The sequence below is a fragment of the Coturnix japonica genome, chromosome 6 (genome assembly GCF_054131305.1).
Source record: "Coturnix japonica strain WE chromosome 6, WE-NBRP24, whole genome shotgun sequence".
Classification (NCBI taxonomy): Eukaryota; Metazoa; Chordata; class Aves; order Galliformes; family Phasianidae; genus Coturnix; species Coturnix japonica.
In genome coordinates, this window is record NC_140668.1 from 27,367,472 (window position 1) to 27,386,243 (window position 18,772).

The 18,772-nt window shown below is 38.5% G+C and overlaps 1 long non-coding RNA gene across 1 annotated transcript in view; it reads right to left on the reverse strand.

The window, feature by feature from the left end:
- Window positions 1-18,464, reverse strand: part of LOC107319032 (uncharacterized) — a 63,876-nt gene extending 45,412 nt beyond the window's left edge. Inside the window, exon 1 of the long non-coding RNA XR_001557624.3 lies at window positions 18,357-18,464. This is a non-coding gene — a long non-coding RNA (uncharacterized LOC107319032). The remainder of the gene's footprint in view (window positions 1-18,356) is intronic.
- Window positions 18,465-18,772: the final 308 nt, after the last annotated feature.

Below are 18,772 nucleotides of genomic sequence, written 5' to 3' on the forward strand. Positions count from 1 at the left end.
ATAACATATTCTGTAGTCTAAAATAAAAGGAGATCCAATTTTGTGAGCAAGTTACTGTAATTTTCTCTGATATCAGTTCCTCTTCTGAAAGGCTAATGGTGGTGAAGTAATAGAACTTTTGGGGTACTAATGATATTAGAACTATTAGGAGTATTTATGAGTAGTAGTTTTGTTTATGTTTGTAAAATGAATGGATGGCAAAAAGGGAGTGATCCATGGTGTGTGCAGAGGAAGGTTTCATTTTTTATGCTGAGCAGTACTTGATGAATGATGATTCTAATGTTTTTGGGGGTTTATTTAATGATTTGTCCCACGTTAATATAAAACAGCTATTCAAAGGTGAGTCATAATAAAATACAGATTTGGATGTATCTATAGTGTGAGTTTTTCAGGATAAGGTGTGCCTTCACTTGAGTATAGTTTTACTTTTCAGTCTAATTTTGTTTGTTTTCAGCTTTGTATAATTAATTAGAAAGTCTGGTTAATGGAAGGAAAGCGGCACGTCCAACTGTTTCTCACAGATGTCAATTGAAACGAGATATCAAATTAATGCCATATGACAATGACAGTTTTGTAAATCATCCTTTGACCTGATTTGCCTCTAAAAGTCTTTCTGCCAAAAGTGTTTATTCTAATACAGGCACATACCGATCATTTTTATCCCTCCCACAAGCAATTTATCCTGGAGTTTTAATACAAAATAAAAAACCCACATATTTGAAATTAATTGGAAGCTTTGCCTGATAAAGGATTCTAGTTTTGATTACTAAACCAGCTAGTTCCTGAATCAAATTTTTGCTTGTTGTGTGATGTTGTATGCATGTTGTATGATATACTGCTATATTCCCCCTATTGGTGCTGTCAGCAGTGTCAGGGATAGCTATTGATTATCTCATGAATCATCAGGAATTGTGAATATTTCTACTATTATTTCTATTTTCAAGCACAAGCTTGAGGGCATGGATCAACTTCAAGTGTGCTCCAACAAAAGTGCATTAACTTATGGGGAAAAGTTCTCATTCAGTAGTAAAGGCTCTGGCTTATTTGGCTTTTTTTCAGTGAGTTTTTCCTGTTTCTCACCGAGCACTTTATTCCTATTAAAGGAAGTATATTTTAATTAAGCAGAAGGAACATAATAATAAAATTGTTCCATTTCTTCTACGAAAGCTTAAAAAAAGTCACAGTATAATTACAAATAACTTATAATCATTAATGAAAAAGTCATTGTGTGTCTGTAGTGCCAGACTTCTCGCTTGGCAAGAAGGAGGGATGGGTGGATCTGCTGTATCTGTTTGTTGAAAAATATGGAATTATAAGAGAGTTTTACTTTTCATACTTACAGAATTGAACAGCATCCTAACAAAGAAGAGTAAAGAGTGTTTTTACCTTTATTTTTTTTTAAGTCTTAATGGTGCAGAAAGCAGGCATGAATGGTTTGGCAGATATTGTTCACTTTAAAGTAGTTTTTTCAGCTTGTTTTTAACTGAGAACTATCATGAATAAGAAACAGTTGTTTCTCTGTTTTGTTTTTTTTCCTGGAGGATTCCTTTGTCTCTAGAGAACTAGCAAGGAATCTGTCACAAAGATTTTCTCTCAGTTGTGGTATTGCTGATGTCAAGCACGCAGAACTCATGAGTCAGCACTCCAGAAGTCACGAGACTTTTATTTAAAAAACAATCTTTTAAAATATAGATGTGACCCTTTAGTTGAGCCTTCATGCCTAAAGCAGGGCATTTTAGTATTTCCTTCTGCAACTGGAGCTATACTTCTCAGAACAGACGAAAAGGAAGGAACAGATGAGCTCTCAAAAATTTACGTGGCTCCTAGGATGGGACTTGAAGCAAGTCTGAAGCATTAGAAACATTGCACCGTAATTGCAGGTGTTGGCAACATGGCCATCATTTGTGAGAACTTTGATCTACATTGTGGTCAATAAAAACAAATGAAAAAAAGTGATTGAAAGAAAAGCAAAGAAACTTTGTTTCACTTTTCAGAAAAGAGCTCCTCTCGTACCATTTGTTCCACAGTCCTCCAAGCGATTCTCAAGTGGATGTATTTAAGGTTAAACAAAAAGACCTGCACATCTGATTCCCAGATACGAGATATATTCAGATAATGACAAATAGCACTCTGACTTAGGCAAAAAAAAATAAAAAAATAAAAAAAAAAAAAAAAATAGATAGGCAGACTGGTGCCGATGCTGCTGTTACATAGATACGAGACCTTTACCACAGTTTAGAAGACAAAGACTATTTGACTCTAACAACATGGGTCCTGGCCAGAAAAAGCTACAATTATTTTTAAAAATGTCACCTCATTCCCATTCAATGATCGCAGAAAATGGAAACATTTGAAGGAGTAATTGTAAACATCTGCTAAAGAAAAACCAAAAAACATGGCTAAGAGAGAAATGAACTTCCAACATAAAGTATTGTGTGAACAGATCTGCTGGAAAAAACACCATTTCCATGGGTCAGTTCTATTCTGAATATGAAAAAAAATTAAAAAAAAATAAAAATAAATTTAAAAATTGATTATAAAAATAAGGGATTGAATCCAGCTAAAATCATTTTACTTAAAGTCAGGCTGTCCATCTGCTCAAATATCAAGGAATGTGGCTACTCTTACATATCTGCAGCAGCTTCGGCCCCTGCTGCTCCTCTCGCCTTGTTCCAACAGAAGCATTTGCACAGGCACAGAGCACTGGACTCAAACTAATCTGACAGAAAGATGTTTTGTTTTTGTGTTTGTTTTTTTTTTTTTTTCCTGTTCTTCTGAGTTATTTTTTAACTGGATCACTTTGGCGATCAGATTGTGATGATAGCTCATGCAGAAAAGCTGCTGAATTTCTAACGATTGCCTCAAAATGCTGACAAGCTTCGGTGTCACTATGATAATATAAAAGAAGGTAAATCAGGTTGTTCTGTTTCTTATAAAGTGTGCTATCTTTCTGAGGGCAAGAAACAAGAGGAAGGTATTTATAGGACTAAACCTCAGCACAGCACTTAAAGTTGTTGAGCAGTTTGCAGGACAAAGGACTGTGTGGCAACATCTGTGGTTTCAGCATAGAAAGACAATGACTGGGTTAACACAGAAGGGAAAGGAAAGGTGTGGGTAGCCCACTTTTCCAGATACAGCCGTGCCAACTAAAGGTGTTTCTACGAACAGTTCATATCACTGATGGTAGAGATAGAACGCCGTGTGTCCTCTGGCAAAAGTGATCATGTGCACGTTTTCTAAAACGCTTCAGGCAATCTGCGTTTTTGTTTTCAAGCCACCTTTTGTAATGCCGGGCATTACATCTGTAAGCGGCTCTTTTGACTGGAAGGTTTATCACCATCCATCGATAGAAGCTCGAAACTCCCCTGTTTCTGCTGGCTGATCAGCTCAGTTGAATTGTCCCTTATCTTTCCCTTTCTGTAATTGGGGTAAATCAACCAGAGTACTTGTGGCTGTGGGTGGGCAAACTACTCCAGAGTTATTGTGCTGCATTAAAAGGCTACGGAGCACAGGTGTCTTCCATTGCCTTCCTATGCAACAACTTTTTTTAATTTTAAATTTATTTTATTTAAACATTGTATTAATGTGATGCAGTGTTGCATGACATGGCAGTAGAAATCTCTGCTCTTCTACAGTAGGGGGATAACACCGGGAGAATAAATAATTGCTGGCAAGTTAGATAGGATTCCTTAATCCAGTATCAGTGTAGTTTGCATGTATATCAATTAAACAAGTAGTCCCAATGTCTTCCCAGTTGACCAGAGTGAGTTCTAAGAGCCAATGGCAGGCAGGTCAGTGAGAACAGTTCATGCCAGGGTTTTCTTGGGCCTTGAATGGGTGTGTAACGTTCCAGAAGATGAGACTGAGAATGGGGAATGGGGGAAGGTGAGGGGAGTACTGGTGTGTTTGCATAGTGGTAAGAGAGAGCAGAGGACAAATAGAACAGACAAGGGAATTCAAAGTGAAGAAAATTGAAAGAAACTCAGTCACTTAGATGCTCTGTTATCTTAAGTTGTTGCAGATTATTTCAGGTCTGAAAATATGTTTCCATAGACTCCTTTACAATCAAATGAGTAGCATCTTTCTAAAGGATTTCCTTGGAATATGGCACAGGAATTCAGACTATCTAGGATAAGTCTTTGAAGATCTTGAAATCTAAGAAATAATATATGAATGAATGTATTTTCATGCTACATCTTTATTTCCTTAGTTTGGCCACGGAGAATTGGCTGCTGGTTATAGCAAGGAAGAGAGTAACGGAAGTCATATTATAAGTCAGTGAGGAACCAGCTTTTGACATTCTCACAGTAAACTGCAAGTAGACTAGCACTTTAGAAAGTTATTCCATTTGTTTTTATCTATGTCGAAGAACCCAAAATGAAACCTGTTTCCCAGCTTCTGATATTGTCATTATTGCTGGCAGATAACTGTGTATAAAGAACAAAGGTACAAATAACACTTTTGAATATTTTTAAGGGAACTACAAGAGGTACCATAAGACTGCTAAATCTTACTGAATCAAAACCATCATCCTGGATATTTGTAGATAACAGGAAAATAAATGGGGTTCAAACTTCCAATTTCAATTAAGTAGCAGCTTTCCAGGTGCATGGTGTGCTGGCCTCATTAAAGCCATAGATCACAAGCCATGGTTTGCTGACACATTAAGTCTGGCTTTAGGTTCCTGAATCAGAAAAGGCCACCTTCTTGGCTCAGAATTTGTTCCAAGAAAAAAAGTGTCTTTTTACTTGCAGGATTCATGCCTGATCAGGTATCATCTTTTTATTATTAAGTATTATTCTTTTTTATCACAGAATGAAACCCATAGATTTGGCAAATAATATATGTACTGTCTGCTCTTGTTTTTATAATGGAGTTGCAATTGTAGGCTGATGACTGAAAAATACAGACCATCTATAATGAGGAAATATTGATCATAACACATCTGACATTAACAGTTGTCGAACCACGGCTGTCTAAAAGATGCAAGTCTTTGTTTTTCTGCTGAGGGAGCTCAGTGAAACTAAAACTTAGTCCAGTTCTGTTTTCTTCTGACACATTTGATTATCCTATGCTGAAATCTAGGGGAAAAAATCAAACAAACAAACAAAACAAAAGTATGAAGATGAATATTCTTTCCTGATCTGATTATAATACATTCTAAGCAGTGATTACAGGCTCCTTTTCTATCTTCAAAATATTTGCATTGCAGAAACTAGTTTAAACAAAAATGAATAGTTAAATAAATGTCGAATCTCTCTGTGCTCCTTTGTGTTTCCCCATTGTCTCTGCCTGTTTAAGCTCTGTTCTTATCAGATGGAAAGCACAGGAATGTTGGTTTTAATCACTGACTGTAAAGCTGACAGCCTGTTCTTTCAGTGGTGGTATTTGTTAGTTTTAGGCAGTGGAGATATGGAGATGTTACAGGACAAAATCAGATACCTGTATGCTTGCATGGACTTCAGTGGGAGTCTTAGAAACTGCCTGGCGATGGATTTTAGCATAGAAATTCAAGTTATAAGCTTGTTATTTTCTAATCATTAAATTTATCTTAGTTTTATGAGTTCTCTACTTTTTTGTTGTTGTTGTTAAAACAGTTAATGTGGAATAACATTGTGTGCATCAACAGTATTGTTCAATTATACTCTTGTCCAATTAATGTGGAGTTGTGCCTGCTGGACAGGATTGTTATTAGGGCACTGCCACTTTCCAGACACAGTTTAGGAATTCAGCTCAGTAAAAGACACAGTGCAGATATCATACCGACTTCTTACGCATGCACTTTGCTTAAAATACACAAAATTAATGGAATGGAACATTTTTTCTTCAGCGCCATGATGCATTTTTTCCAGTAGGAGGGAAACAAAACTGGAATGAGATTGATAACCTTCTGACTCATCAGTCTTTGTTAGTCACCCTAAAAGCTCTGGAAATAGGAAAAGTGACAACAGAATACAACCTTTTTATTTTCAGTACAGCAGTATACTTCATATCTAAAGATACAGACAGATTTCCCTTTTATTCTTTGGATTTATCTGCACAAATAAAATCAGCTAAGCATGGCTTCTAGCTTTCTCATTACTAGCACTGGGTCTCCTTTTATGCTAACCAAATAATCTACCAGATTCAGTGGGCATTTTTAGTTCATATGAGGAGAAGGGATTGAGCACAGTTTTCTAGCCTGAGCTCTTGACAGCAGTGATAAAGTCCTACGTTTGGACACAAATATCAACAGGCCAGCATTGTGAAGTCTTTCTGCTGGTCAGTGCAAGCCTTTCAGTATCTTTCCAAACCTGCCCCTGTTGAACACAGGGCTCCCAATTTTTTCTAATGATGCTGTTGTCCATATTCAGCCTAAGCAGAAATGACACATAAACTAATGGCTTGATCACACCACTCTGTTCCTACCTTAGAAAAACTGGAAAAAGGCAAATGACATTTAATTCTTGGAGCTTGCAACCAGAGACTGCATAAAGACCCCAGAAGTCTCCCCAGGTTCACTTTGGAAAAGGTTAGGACTGGATTTAGACTTTTCATCCTGACGATGCAGACTTTGGGAGCAAGTGTTCCTTGCTTTTTATTTTTTATTTTTTGAACATTTAACTTTAAGGGGAAATAATTATAGGAGGTCTACATGTTTACTTTTAAACACAGCATTTTTTCCACTCTGCCCCAAGTCTGACATTTTAATGACCTGCTTTGCCGTGGTTTTTATTGGCAGCATATATTGAAGGGGTATTTTATGTACAGTTTTAACATCTGAACAACACAGCTCCATGTTCTGTCACGTTTTCATGTTGTAGAAAATGTCTTTTAAGTTATTATTTCTTTTAATTGCTGACTAATTTGAGGGTGCTTTTCCAATGTCTTTAACAACTTTTGGACTTACCTTTGGTAGGGAATATTAATTTAAGAAGAGCAAGAAAAGTAATGCTGTATGTATTTTTTCAGTGAAATTACCATCCTAAATGACTCCATGGGGGGTTTCTTATAGGGGTCACTGAAAGGCAGAAAGGAATGTTTTTACTTCTTTGCTTTGTCACAAAAATTAGGTTACAAAGGCTGTAAATACAGGTAATGCTTTTTATTACTAGATTTTCCTCTTTAATGAATATAACATTTCTTCTTTTCATATAATGATACCCACTGAATGTCTTAGTACTTAGTATGTTTACCTTTAGCTTTAATGAGGGTCTAAAGTAACTCCTCTTTAAAAGGCTTGCAAGTAGTCTGAAGGCAAAAAGGAAACCTGGTGTGGCGGGATCACTGCTGGAGGTGGGAGGTTGAAGGGAATACTGTCCTGCCCTGTGCCCACCTGCCCTGCTCATCAACAGCAACCTGTCCCAAGTAGGTGAAGGAGCAAAGTGCAAAAACTAGAACTGGACAAATCACAAGTCTGAAGCACAGAACCCAGAACATTTTGCAATACAAAATACAAAATTGCTCACACATTTTCCTGCCTGTGCCAGTCTGCCAGAATCTACATTTACACAATTCTCTGGTTCCCAAAAAGGCTTTCTCTCACTATTCTTTGAAGGCTGGAGCTGCGTTGTTAAACTAGGAGAAGCAGCTCCACCTCGGTGAGTCTGCGCTCCCTAACAGCTGATCCATCGAGTATGCTACAGTTGTTCAGCATTACCAGGCTCCCAGGGCTCACTCTTTAGGGGATTACACCTACTTCCCAGCTTTGCTCTTCAAGAGGGCATTAATATTCTCTGAAAGGCGGCCACTCATCTGTAGCTCTATGAGGCTGATCTACTTTGATCTTAGCCTCAGAAATAGAATGATGAGGGATAAGAGTTCAAAGTATAAGAAGAAACTCAATATGCAAAGAATGTACCACATCTTAATAAGTAATGAGAATTCCATCCATTTGTTGCTTTTGTAAGGAAAAATAGTTTAATATCTTTATGGGATTAAGACTCCGTGGTACTTTGCTAATGAGAGGCCACAGCTATTAAGATTTCCCTTGTCTCTAGATAGGCTGGCAAACACATCAATAAACAATGGCAAGACTAAAACTGGCTATTAAGATTTTGATCTGGCAAGTATTTTATTAATGTGGGTAATGTATTATTTAGATTGTAGACCAAGTAGAGCAAATAACACAAAATCTCAATCTTTCCCTTTCAAGCAACTTGAGGATTAAGGAAATCGCCAGCAATGAATGGCGGCTTTTATCAAAGTTTATCACAAATGACCCCAGATTGTGAAGTGTTTGCCATTCAAGTAGCTGAAGATGGACAGGAGAATCTGAAAATTAACAGTGGGGACAACGTTCTTTGTTTATTACTGGTGTGCTCAGAATTGAGGAGCTATCCTTCACGTGAACACTCACAGCATAGCAATGACAATGGGCTTTCATAAGTGTATTTGAGAAAGATTAGCGCACACCGCTCAGTTCAAGTTTCAGTTTTTAGGTTAGCTGCCTTTCATATTAATCAGCTTTGGTAGTTTTTTTCAGTGCTGCATTTTCTGTGTGGAAGCAGTGGGTGAATGCAGTGTTTAATAACCCCACGCACCTAAATCCTTTTTCCAGCAATTGTGTGGTTTCAAAAAAAAAAACCAAAACAAAACAACAGAAAGAGCAAATGAGCAAATGAAGTTTATGCAATTGAAAGAAATGAAATGTAGAAACATGGAAATGACTGTCCTTAAAGACTAGAGAAGCTTATGTTTCAAGGAGTCACTCAGACCTTTCAAGGACTGTTCCTTGGAGTCTTATCTATTCATTTTTAAGAAATCCTGTACATGTAGTCACATTTTGGATCAGCACAGGGTACATTTTCATTTGATCAGTTGAAATGCTAATTCTCACTGTGCAGAATAGCCAACTAAGGGGAGCAAGATATTTGACACCTAAACTCTGAATTTTTGAGTTGTTATGCCTGGAATTACTGGAAATTTATCACATCAGGTCAGTGTCCAAACCTTGTTTCCTTAGTCACTTCTGATGACTGATAAATAGTCATTCCACCTCTCTCTGGACCTATCTGACAAACTAGAAAGAGGTGACAAACTCCTCTGCTTTCCTGACGGTGGTTCCTTTTTCCTCTCAGAAAACGATTCAGTAGTATCAGTCGCTTATACGATGGAGAGTATGTATGAAAAACTCATCAGTTAAAAGAATATCATCCCATAAATGTCCCTAACAGTTCTTTACTTTTCTGTGATTTGAAGAAGAGTAGCTAAAATTAATTTATTGTTCAGCATCTGTTTAACAGGCGTATGTGGTGTGATGGCTTTCTGTACACACCTGGTTTATTTTCTAACGCAACTCCAAAACGATTTTGATCTTATTTTTAGCTTTAACCTTATAAAAATGTAAGAGCACAAAGAATTCTTACAGTGACTAAAGTCTTTTTTATTTAAGTCCCAGTTTCAAAGGAATTCAGCTATGACCTAGATTTTAATTTTCTTGGGGATTTTACTAATGCTTGAGGGGGAAAATCTGGTACATTTGAAGCATATTAAATACCTGTTTGTGTCAAAGTAGTCATTAGATTTCTAATTCATTTGATTACAGTTCAGTGATACAGCAAGGGATATGTCTGGATATTTATTATCTTTAGCTATGCTATCATTAGAATATGATTTCTTTATTTTCGTTGCTGGATCGCGCTACAGTAAATGCACCTAAATATTGTTGCATTCCGAAACCACTTAATTATCCTGTCATTGGTTCAACATTATTCAATTTTACATTAAAATTGTTTTCCTGGAGACCTAAGCTAGATTCAAATAAACTGTTCGTTCTTGGCAACCAGGAAGAAATGGAGTCCTTGTAAAAATCAGACTTTGGAGTGAGGAAGTTGGCGATTTTTTTTCATTAGTTTCATTGGGCTCATTGTTCCTATTCTGGAAACTTTATAGCTGCAATCACCTACGGCTAGAATCTGATTTTTACTGAGGTGCTATAATAATTACACTAAGTACTTTCTTTTTGTCACTGACAAACAGCAATCCTTGAATGTCACTTAAGGAAACTAGAAACTTTTATATTGTGGGTTAGTTTCCAAAACTTTGTGGTTTGACTTTGCAGAAAAAAACCTCCCAGCTTTCCATAGATAAGGCCAAACAACACCACCCCCAAAAAATTACTAAAGAAAGAAACAAACACCCTCGGTCTTGTATACAGCCACGGCATCTCAGACTCTCGGATGTATTCACAAAGGCTTTCAGGACAGTGAGGAGAACATAAAAACAGAAGAACTTGCAGAAAATATTGGGTTCCTTAAATAAAGATTTTGCTAAAAAACTTAAATATGACTGGCTGAGAACTGAAGGTTGACAAGTTTAAATACTGTAATAGCAAAACAAACAAACAAAACTCTTTCAGTTCACTTGTGGATTAGCAGTTAATGCTCTGAAATCCACCAGCTATAGCTATCTGTGCTGTTATAATCCAAAAGAAGAACTCCACATTTGTGAGTATTTTCAAAGGAAGATCTTAATCACCTCTTTGTAAACCACCAAACCCCTTATTAAAAGTCTGGGCCCAATCCTCCCTTGAAAGAGTGGCCCCAGCGAACTACGGTCTTTGATCCTAAATTGAGAACAACTCCTACTGGAGGTAACAGTATGTGATTAACCAGTGCAGAATTTGGGCCACTGACATCAGTGACACTGGCTGCTCATGTGAGTAAGGAACAATTTCATAAGATTAAGGACCATTAGTGTGTTTGGTAGCTGTATTTTCATTAACTCTTCTTCATTAAACATTCAGTTCAAAAAAGATGGACAGTATCTCTTCGTTGTTATTACCAATGTCAATTGTAGAGTGACAATGCCTGCAGGCTTTTTTAAATTATTATTATTTTAACTTATGTATGTAAGTATCTATGTATTGTGTTGTGAAGTCTATTAACAATGCAGTTGCTGGTCAGGCTATTAGATGCTGCATTTAAAAAAAATAAGTTACTGACAATTTCCTTGTTGTGCCCAGTGTGTCCCAGTAAGTGTCTTCAGCAGCAGGGCCAGAGAGCTTGCAGGGTGGCACAGAGTGCCATATCCTCCAATGGCAAAGGAAGGAAGTCAGAGCATTCCCCCCAGTTCTTATTTGCAAACAAGAGTGGGTGTAATGCAACATAGAAGTGTGGCTGCTCAGTTTTACAACCAGAAAGCAGAGCAGGAGCCTCTCAAATGCTCTAGTTTATTGCCTTGATATTGTTGGTTATTTGTTTTAATTTTAAATTAGAGATGGGTCCAGACCTTGCTATTTGAGTTTCTTAAAAATGTTGCAAGAAAATTTAATAGAAAAACTTCTTATGACTCATACAATTCTTACTTATAACCATATTTGTTTATCAGTGTGGCATTAACATAGCTGGCTTTAGAGTTTTAGTATGACACTTAGAAGTTGCAGATTTACAGGGAGTTATTTGTGCTTCTGATTACATTAGTTTAGCTAATCCAACTATATATGGAGGGAGTTGCATCTGACTTGCACAATATGCCAGATTAGATTCCTGAGCTGTGCTGGTTTGTCTAATTCAGTGCAACAGTAAGTGTCTAATTATTCTGGCAAAACTCTGCCTCTAACTTTCTTTTCATCCTTAGTGTCCATTTCTTGTGTCAGTCCATGTAAGCTAGGTGCTGCTGTTCTCACAAGGTTCCCATGTTACATGAGACGTATGTCACAGCAAAAACAAATAGACTGACAGGGTACTGAGGCCATCCAAACCTCCTGTCTTATCTGGTTTTATTCTTTCCATCTGACTTCCTCCTGCTCTGGTTAGCATCCTCCCCACCTCCCAGACCTTCCCATGTACAGGCATTATTACTCATGTCACCAGCCTGCAGGACCTTTCGAAAAGCAGATGGGCAATTGGCAAGACATAAACCGCACCCAGTCTCCAGTGCCTTTGTGAAGGCTTAGTATTTACCCAATTAAAATTAATAAAGAATGCGAAGGCCAGAAAACAAAAGATGTCTGGGAAACAAAGCAAATGCAACATCAGGCACATCTTGTCTAGTCTAAGAGAGACTAAGGGTGGATGTTCTTTACTGAATTTACAAAAACAGTTGAAAGAATTCTCTGTTGCATAGCTATTGTCATTAAAAATACATACGGTAAATACCTGGAGACCTTAAATTCCTTCTGCATGAGAAGGACTTGGCAATCTGGTGAGAATGGCAGTGGATTTGCTCGAGGTGATAGTCCTTGCCCTCCCCTCCAGCATCAGGCAGCGCTGTGCTTCTCACATCGCTGTGTGTCCCCCAAGTGCAGCAGGATTTTCTCCATCCCTACGGACTGGAGATGTCCCTCAGCTGACCCAGATGCTCTCTCTGTAGGGACAGGCAGAAGTGCTGCCCTGCAGGCTTAAGCTTGATAATTTTCCCGAAGTGAGAAGGATGTCTGAACTAGGTTAGTTTGCTTCTCTCCAACTTCATCTTCCCTGAACACCAGGTATTGTGATAGCTGTGATGCGAAGGTGCCAGGAACATTTTCTGGGGTTAAGTATATACATGGGTCACTTTGAAAGTAATGCCTCCTAATTATTTCCATAGAAACTACAACAGATACAGAGCGTGCAGTATCACTGTTTGATAGAGCAACTTGTTAGCTGCAGAACACTATTTTTCAACACAGTCACTACCATTAGCTATGTATTTTTACCAGCAATGAACTGTGAGCTGCACTCATAAAAATCTGCATGGCCATTAAGAACATGGTTTGTCTTTTAGGTTGCTGCTGCCACTGCTGAAATGCACCACCCACCACCTCCCTGTTCTGACATCCGCTGACTGGTTTCCACTAATATTCAGCAAGCACTAATGAATGCCAATGGTTACCATTTTTCCTGCATGAAGAAATTCACTGACACACCTTTGCTTCACCCACACTTCCATGTCAGATGCCATTCTGTCAGAGTGCCTCTCTGCTGCCATCTGACGCACAGCAACAAAATGTGATGGAATATTGGTGGGAAGGTTTAACCTCTTCTGCTATACCACTAACATGCACTTCTGACTTTGTGGGCCAAAATAACGAAAGAGGAGGCATTACTTTTGGATCAACCCTCATGTATATGTATATATGTACACAGTAAGTCATTTAACTTGCCCTCCATGAACTACGTTAAAGTAATGCAGCCATTGCTTTCAGATTTTTGTGCTTGTTGCAAATAGGAAATGTTGAAAGAACCTGGAGCTTAACAGCTTAGCTCTTTCCTCTGAGAGGAAATAGAATTAGGACCTGCATGTGCTTGGCTTATACTTTATAATACATTTTATTATTAGAATTATAAATCATGCCTTTGGGCACCAGAATACAACATAACTAAAACATAACTAACCAAGGTAAATTGATGCCTGCCCTTGTATATTTTACCATCATGAAATGCCAGACACTGCCTCCGAACCCTCTGCTTTTAAGTGGGTCTATTGGCGCTGTACTGCTATTAGGCTGGGACTTGAATTGGAGCCACACTCTTGGTTTCCATCCATTCATCACAACTGGAAAGTCTCACAGGTTTTTGGCTGACTTTTACTTTCTACAGGTGGTAGAAGGCCAGCTGCAAGTGTATTCATTCTCATTAGCTGCAGAATAAGCCCTTGGCTTTTCAGTGATAGCGATGAAGGAGAGAGAGGAGATTGCCTTTTGTGTGTGTAGTGACATGCATCTTCCCATGTTGGCATTTAGCAGAGGCATGATGCAGTAACCGGGAGTCAGATTTTTGCTTAGCATTTTCCATAGAAGCAGCAGTCACAGAAAATAAGTGTGTCTCAGTCTCCCTTCCTTGCTGTTGTGTAGTTCTCCATCTGTAAAGATGGGGGTAGAAGCACTACCCCACCAGCCTGTACCTGATGACTGTAATCGTGAATGTTTCTGAGGAGAGACACTTATTTGAATCAAATTGGTTGCCTTCCCTGTAGCTTCAGTTTGTCTTGTGAAAACACTGTCAGAATAATATATGCTTCCTTTATAACCAAGAAGTTTTACTCTTGATCGATAAGACTTACATTTCATTTGTCAGGTTAATGAATTATTAGTCTTCCAGGTTTTTTTTAGTACACATCAGTCTCCTACTTTTTTTTCTTTTCTTTTTCTTTTTTTTTTTAAATCCAAAAGACAGCTGTGATGAGGCTGAGGTGGAAAAGTAGCCTAAGCCCTAGTGCCAAGCAGGGAGCAGTACTTCTAGACCCTACTTGGTGCTCCTTGTACAGCTGGAGTGGAAGTTTGTAGGCTGATGTTATCAACTGCAGCCACAGGAGGTGTTGGGAGAGGGCACTAAGGCTTGGACTTTGCAGCCCAAGCTGCTGATAGACCTGGGTGCTCACTGCAGCCCTGCCAACTGTGTCAAAGACTGGGTGACTTGGTCTAAGCTAGCTGAAATGTCTGAGTGTTCTGAAGTCCTGCACTCAGGTCAACTAAGAGGCTTTAAGATCACAGCAGGGGGGCTTACCTCCCTCTGTGTTAGGACTGCTGCTCAAGACCAAACCTTGCAGCTCACTGGAGCTCCAAAGCAAGTAGAGCTCACAGGTTTTCCAGGTTGTACTACCAGTCCTTTTGTGTGCAGTAAAATACTGTATATGACTGGAAAAAAAAAAAAAAAAAAATCATCTGAAAATACAACTGTGAGCTTTTCTTCCTATCAGTGACAGCATTAAGAAAATGTAAATACATTTAGAGAGCATTGCATTGCTCTTTAAAGATTCTATCAAACAAGTTATATTTGTATGTGTGTGAATTTACTTTGGGTGCATATGAGGGAAATCAGGACTTCACATTCAGTAAGTTGATTTTGCTCCATAAACATTAACTCTGCATGTTAAAGCTGTCCTAGGGTGATCCTGATGTGCATCTTTTCTATAAATATTTGCAGTTGATCATGCATTACAATGGGGCATTCCTCTCCTTTGACTTTGCCCTTTTTTCTAGCTTGTTCATCTCATTTGCACAGAAGGGGGAAGAAGTCTTTATGGCAAGGATAAACTGCAGACTCAACTCTTTGTGTGGATGTGTGTGTGCATGTTAAAATCTGCTGAAAAGCTATTTATGGATTTGGGGGAGAATGCATTCGTTCCATTTTTATGGAGTTAATGAAATCTTAGCTTTTTCTTTCTTTAAATACAAAGTTCTGTGGGGAAAAAAACAACGAAGTAGGAATGATAAGTAAACATCAGAAGTGAAAGGGTTTGCTTTAGTTTAGGGGAGTTGTTCTATTATTGCATTTTAAATATCATATTAATCTTCTTTCATTTCCTCTGTGAACACTTCCCCAATTTTGGGTGCTGTTGTGTTTTAAAGCTTTTAAAGTCATTCATGCTTTGAATACTTTGCTGGCTCAGAGTCTTGGTAGCTCAACTGTCACCAGTCCTAAGAGTGCATTTCTGTGTGCCTTAGACTTTTGGAATGGCCTGTGAAACTGTGAACCACAGAAAAACACTATGTTGTATTGAGGATTGATGTTTTCATATTTCTTCTAGTACATGATTTTATAGCTTAGTGTTATTTCCATTTTTGTTCACACACTGGATAAGCCAGCAATCACAGTGTTCTAAGCTGGGAGCTGCAAATTTGGGTAGGCATTTTGGCAAATTATTATCATTATTTCATATATAGAATCCTCCTATTTATTGACTAGTAAAACAGAAAATGCTTTTCATTGAAAAAGCTTCAAGTGATTTACCTTTGCTATTGTCCTTTACACAATCCTAACTTTAAGACAGGCCATGCAAAATAAGTTAAAAATAGCATATAAAATACAGCAAGAATTCCCTGGGTTCCACCCTGCTTTCTGTATCCTTGTTCATACCTCTAATCATTGAAATTGAGCTTAGCTCTATAAAGCTAGACTCTGTGCATGTTTGAAAGTGATAATGTTGTATTTATCCTACAAATATCCAGTACATTTCAAGCAATGAATTTAAATGTAAGCATAGGAAACTTTTGGTTATGTATGGAGCATATATTGCTGTAGGTTCCTTTTTTAAAGAAATCACTGAGCATTACTGGTCTCACTTGACTGTCTTTTCAGTCGTCTTTCGTCACTGTGCCTTTCAATACCGTTCATCTATGGACTAATGCAATGCCCACTGAAGTCAATAGAAGTCATTCCATTGACATCCATGAACAATGAATCAGGCCCTTTAAAAAGAAGAAACTAGAGTTTACAAGGGTTAAACAGAGCCCTGGGTGAGTACTGTGCAGCTGGAGCAGTGCCTTCTCCTATGTCCATAGCACACCTAGCACTCTGTTTCTGTACAGAATAACACCAAAATGGTTAATTCCCACTGTGAGCTCTGATAAGAGAAGCCAGTTTTGCCAGTCAACATCTGAATTGTTTTTCTATGCCAAAGCCTTAGTAGGTATGAATAATTGCAATACACGGTAAAAATCTGTCCAGATAGGTGTCATCAATGCAGATGTTGAGAATCCTTTATTTTGTTTGCCTTCTGTCCGGTGTTTTCAAAGAATTTGTACTTTGCTATCAGTCCTTCTTTGTTCTGATAAAGTTGTAATCACTCAAAAGCAGACTCAGAAGCTCCCCCTCCTTCCTTCACAGCCCCAGTGTTTGTGTTATACCCAAATGCGACATTGTACACCAGCGCAATCGAAAAAGGCTGCAATGATCAATTGAGGGCCCAATCAAAGCCTAACAGATAGGCAGCCATTCGTCGCTGTTTGATATAAAAGGTGTTTTATTTCTCATCACTTTTTTGTCACTGAAAGAATGCTTCCTACGTGCAGATTAATTAAAGTGTAAACATTAAATATTGATTGATGCATTATCAGCATGGAGCAGTTGCCTCCACTCAGATTGATTCCTGCAGTGATTTATTGTCATATTTGTGGAGTCATTTCACTTGATAACAAAGAGAAATCGCCTGCTGCCTCTGCCTCTCAGGCTTCTTTCTGCCTCCTGCTCTGCACCTCCTCATCCTCACTGATTCAGTCTTTGCCTGCTTGGAACTGGTGTGGCCTCATGGTCTTTTCATGAGAAAAGTTTAGGGCTTCTCTTTTTGGGATCTGTGTAGCAAGTTGATAGTTCAGCATAGAAGACACAGAGCTGTGCTCTCTAATGGAACATCCATGGTTAATGCTTCCAGCTGTGTCCTGTGCAGCTGCTCTCCATGACCAGGCTCAGGCACAACTTTGCAAACGCAGGTTCGAGTCATTAGGGTTAACTCACTGCCAACTTGGGAGAAAGGTGAACTTTCAATAGAAGGACATTGTTCATGTCAGATTTATGGCTAAATTATGCAATTAGTTGCTCTGAGTGGGAGCACAGCCACACAATAGCATATCAATTTAAAGAATTTCAGGATTTTACTCTTGTTTTCAGGCAAGTGCATAAAATATACCTTCATTCGAATGCTATGGAGTATTTAGGGGAAAGAAAAGCTTTGTGGGGCTTTATTGAGCATCTGAATTAGAAAATGCTTTAAAAAAAAAAAACTTACCAAAAGACTCTAACTTTTGGAGGTGGGTTCAGACAAGCAAGTCATCTAAAAAAGCCTTTCTCCACTCTCCCTTAAAGCCTTCAGGCTCTTGCTGTGTGTTCGCACATCAGGAGCACCCTTGAACTGCACACAGCCACCTTCCCCACAAGGAGCTGTACCCCAGGGACTGTCTCTGTGCTACAAGGCCCTCCTTACTGGGCCTTGCTGAGAAGGATGGCTGTGCTTGCAGCCTGTGCCACCTGAATGAGCCCTCACTGACCCACTATGCCACGAAAAGAAAAAAACAGTCATGAAATTGCTTTGTTCTGCAGTAACAAAACTTAACCTTTTACATACATGGATTTAATTTAACATTCAGAGGATGAGATTGCTCAAAATCTGCTGAAATCAAACATGAGTAAGGCCATAAAAATAGGTAATGGGCAACTGGTGATCTTGATTCAGTCAGGCAAGGAAACATTAACCTTTAGTCACAGGGGCAACAAATGCTAAGCTTGTGAATTTACTGCAGTAGATAATTTCACTCCTAGACCCACAGGAAATCATAGCAGTGACTCCCTACATGAGCAGCAGCCACCTCAAGCTGGCTGTCCAAGAGCTATGAGTTCTCAAAAAGGCTGTTGTAATAATTGTATGGGACTTTATTATGCTAGGAGTTCACTTGTACTGCTCCAATTCCTGACTATATCTGACCCTCATGCAAACATATGCCCAACACCACTTTCTATGTAGGATGCTTTGATGTTTTGCAAATGCACCCAACCCTTGGAGAAAAAGCTGTTGTTTCAGAACCTTCCTCTCCATACATTTTTTATCAGATACTCCTCCTGTCCTTCTCTGTGCTGTCTTCTGTTCCAAAAGTTTTGCTTCACTGCTGTCTCTGGGGAGTCGCACCCTAGTTTGGCACTCCTCAAATTAAAAAGTAAACAAACCAATGGTGTGCTCACCTGGATTCCTTCAAAATAATGCTCTCGCAAGATCGCTTCCCATTGCTTCGTGTGTGTTGTTGCCCTTTCTACCCACTGAACAGCACTTTTGCCTCTGTGTGTTAGATTGTCAGCCTTATTTAAATTGTCAGCCTCTCCGGTCAAAGACCTTCCTTTCCTGTTTGTCTTTAAACTGCTGTTCAAACCAACGTGGCTGTGTAACCAGCCCTGCTCCAAACGCAGTGCTGTAAGCCCGTGTGCTTGTAAGGCTGCTGAAAACAAAATCTATTGTCACTGTAATTATTGTGGAGTGCATTTACATTTTTATAAAGCTTTTCATTCAAAGACTCTAATGCATTTTGTGTTGAAACCTAGAAATGTTCTTAAATATCTGTAGTTCTAGATGAAAATGTGTTTCACCTATCAAAATAAAATTT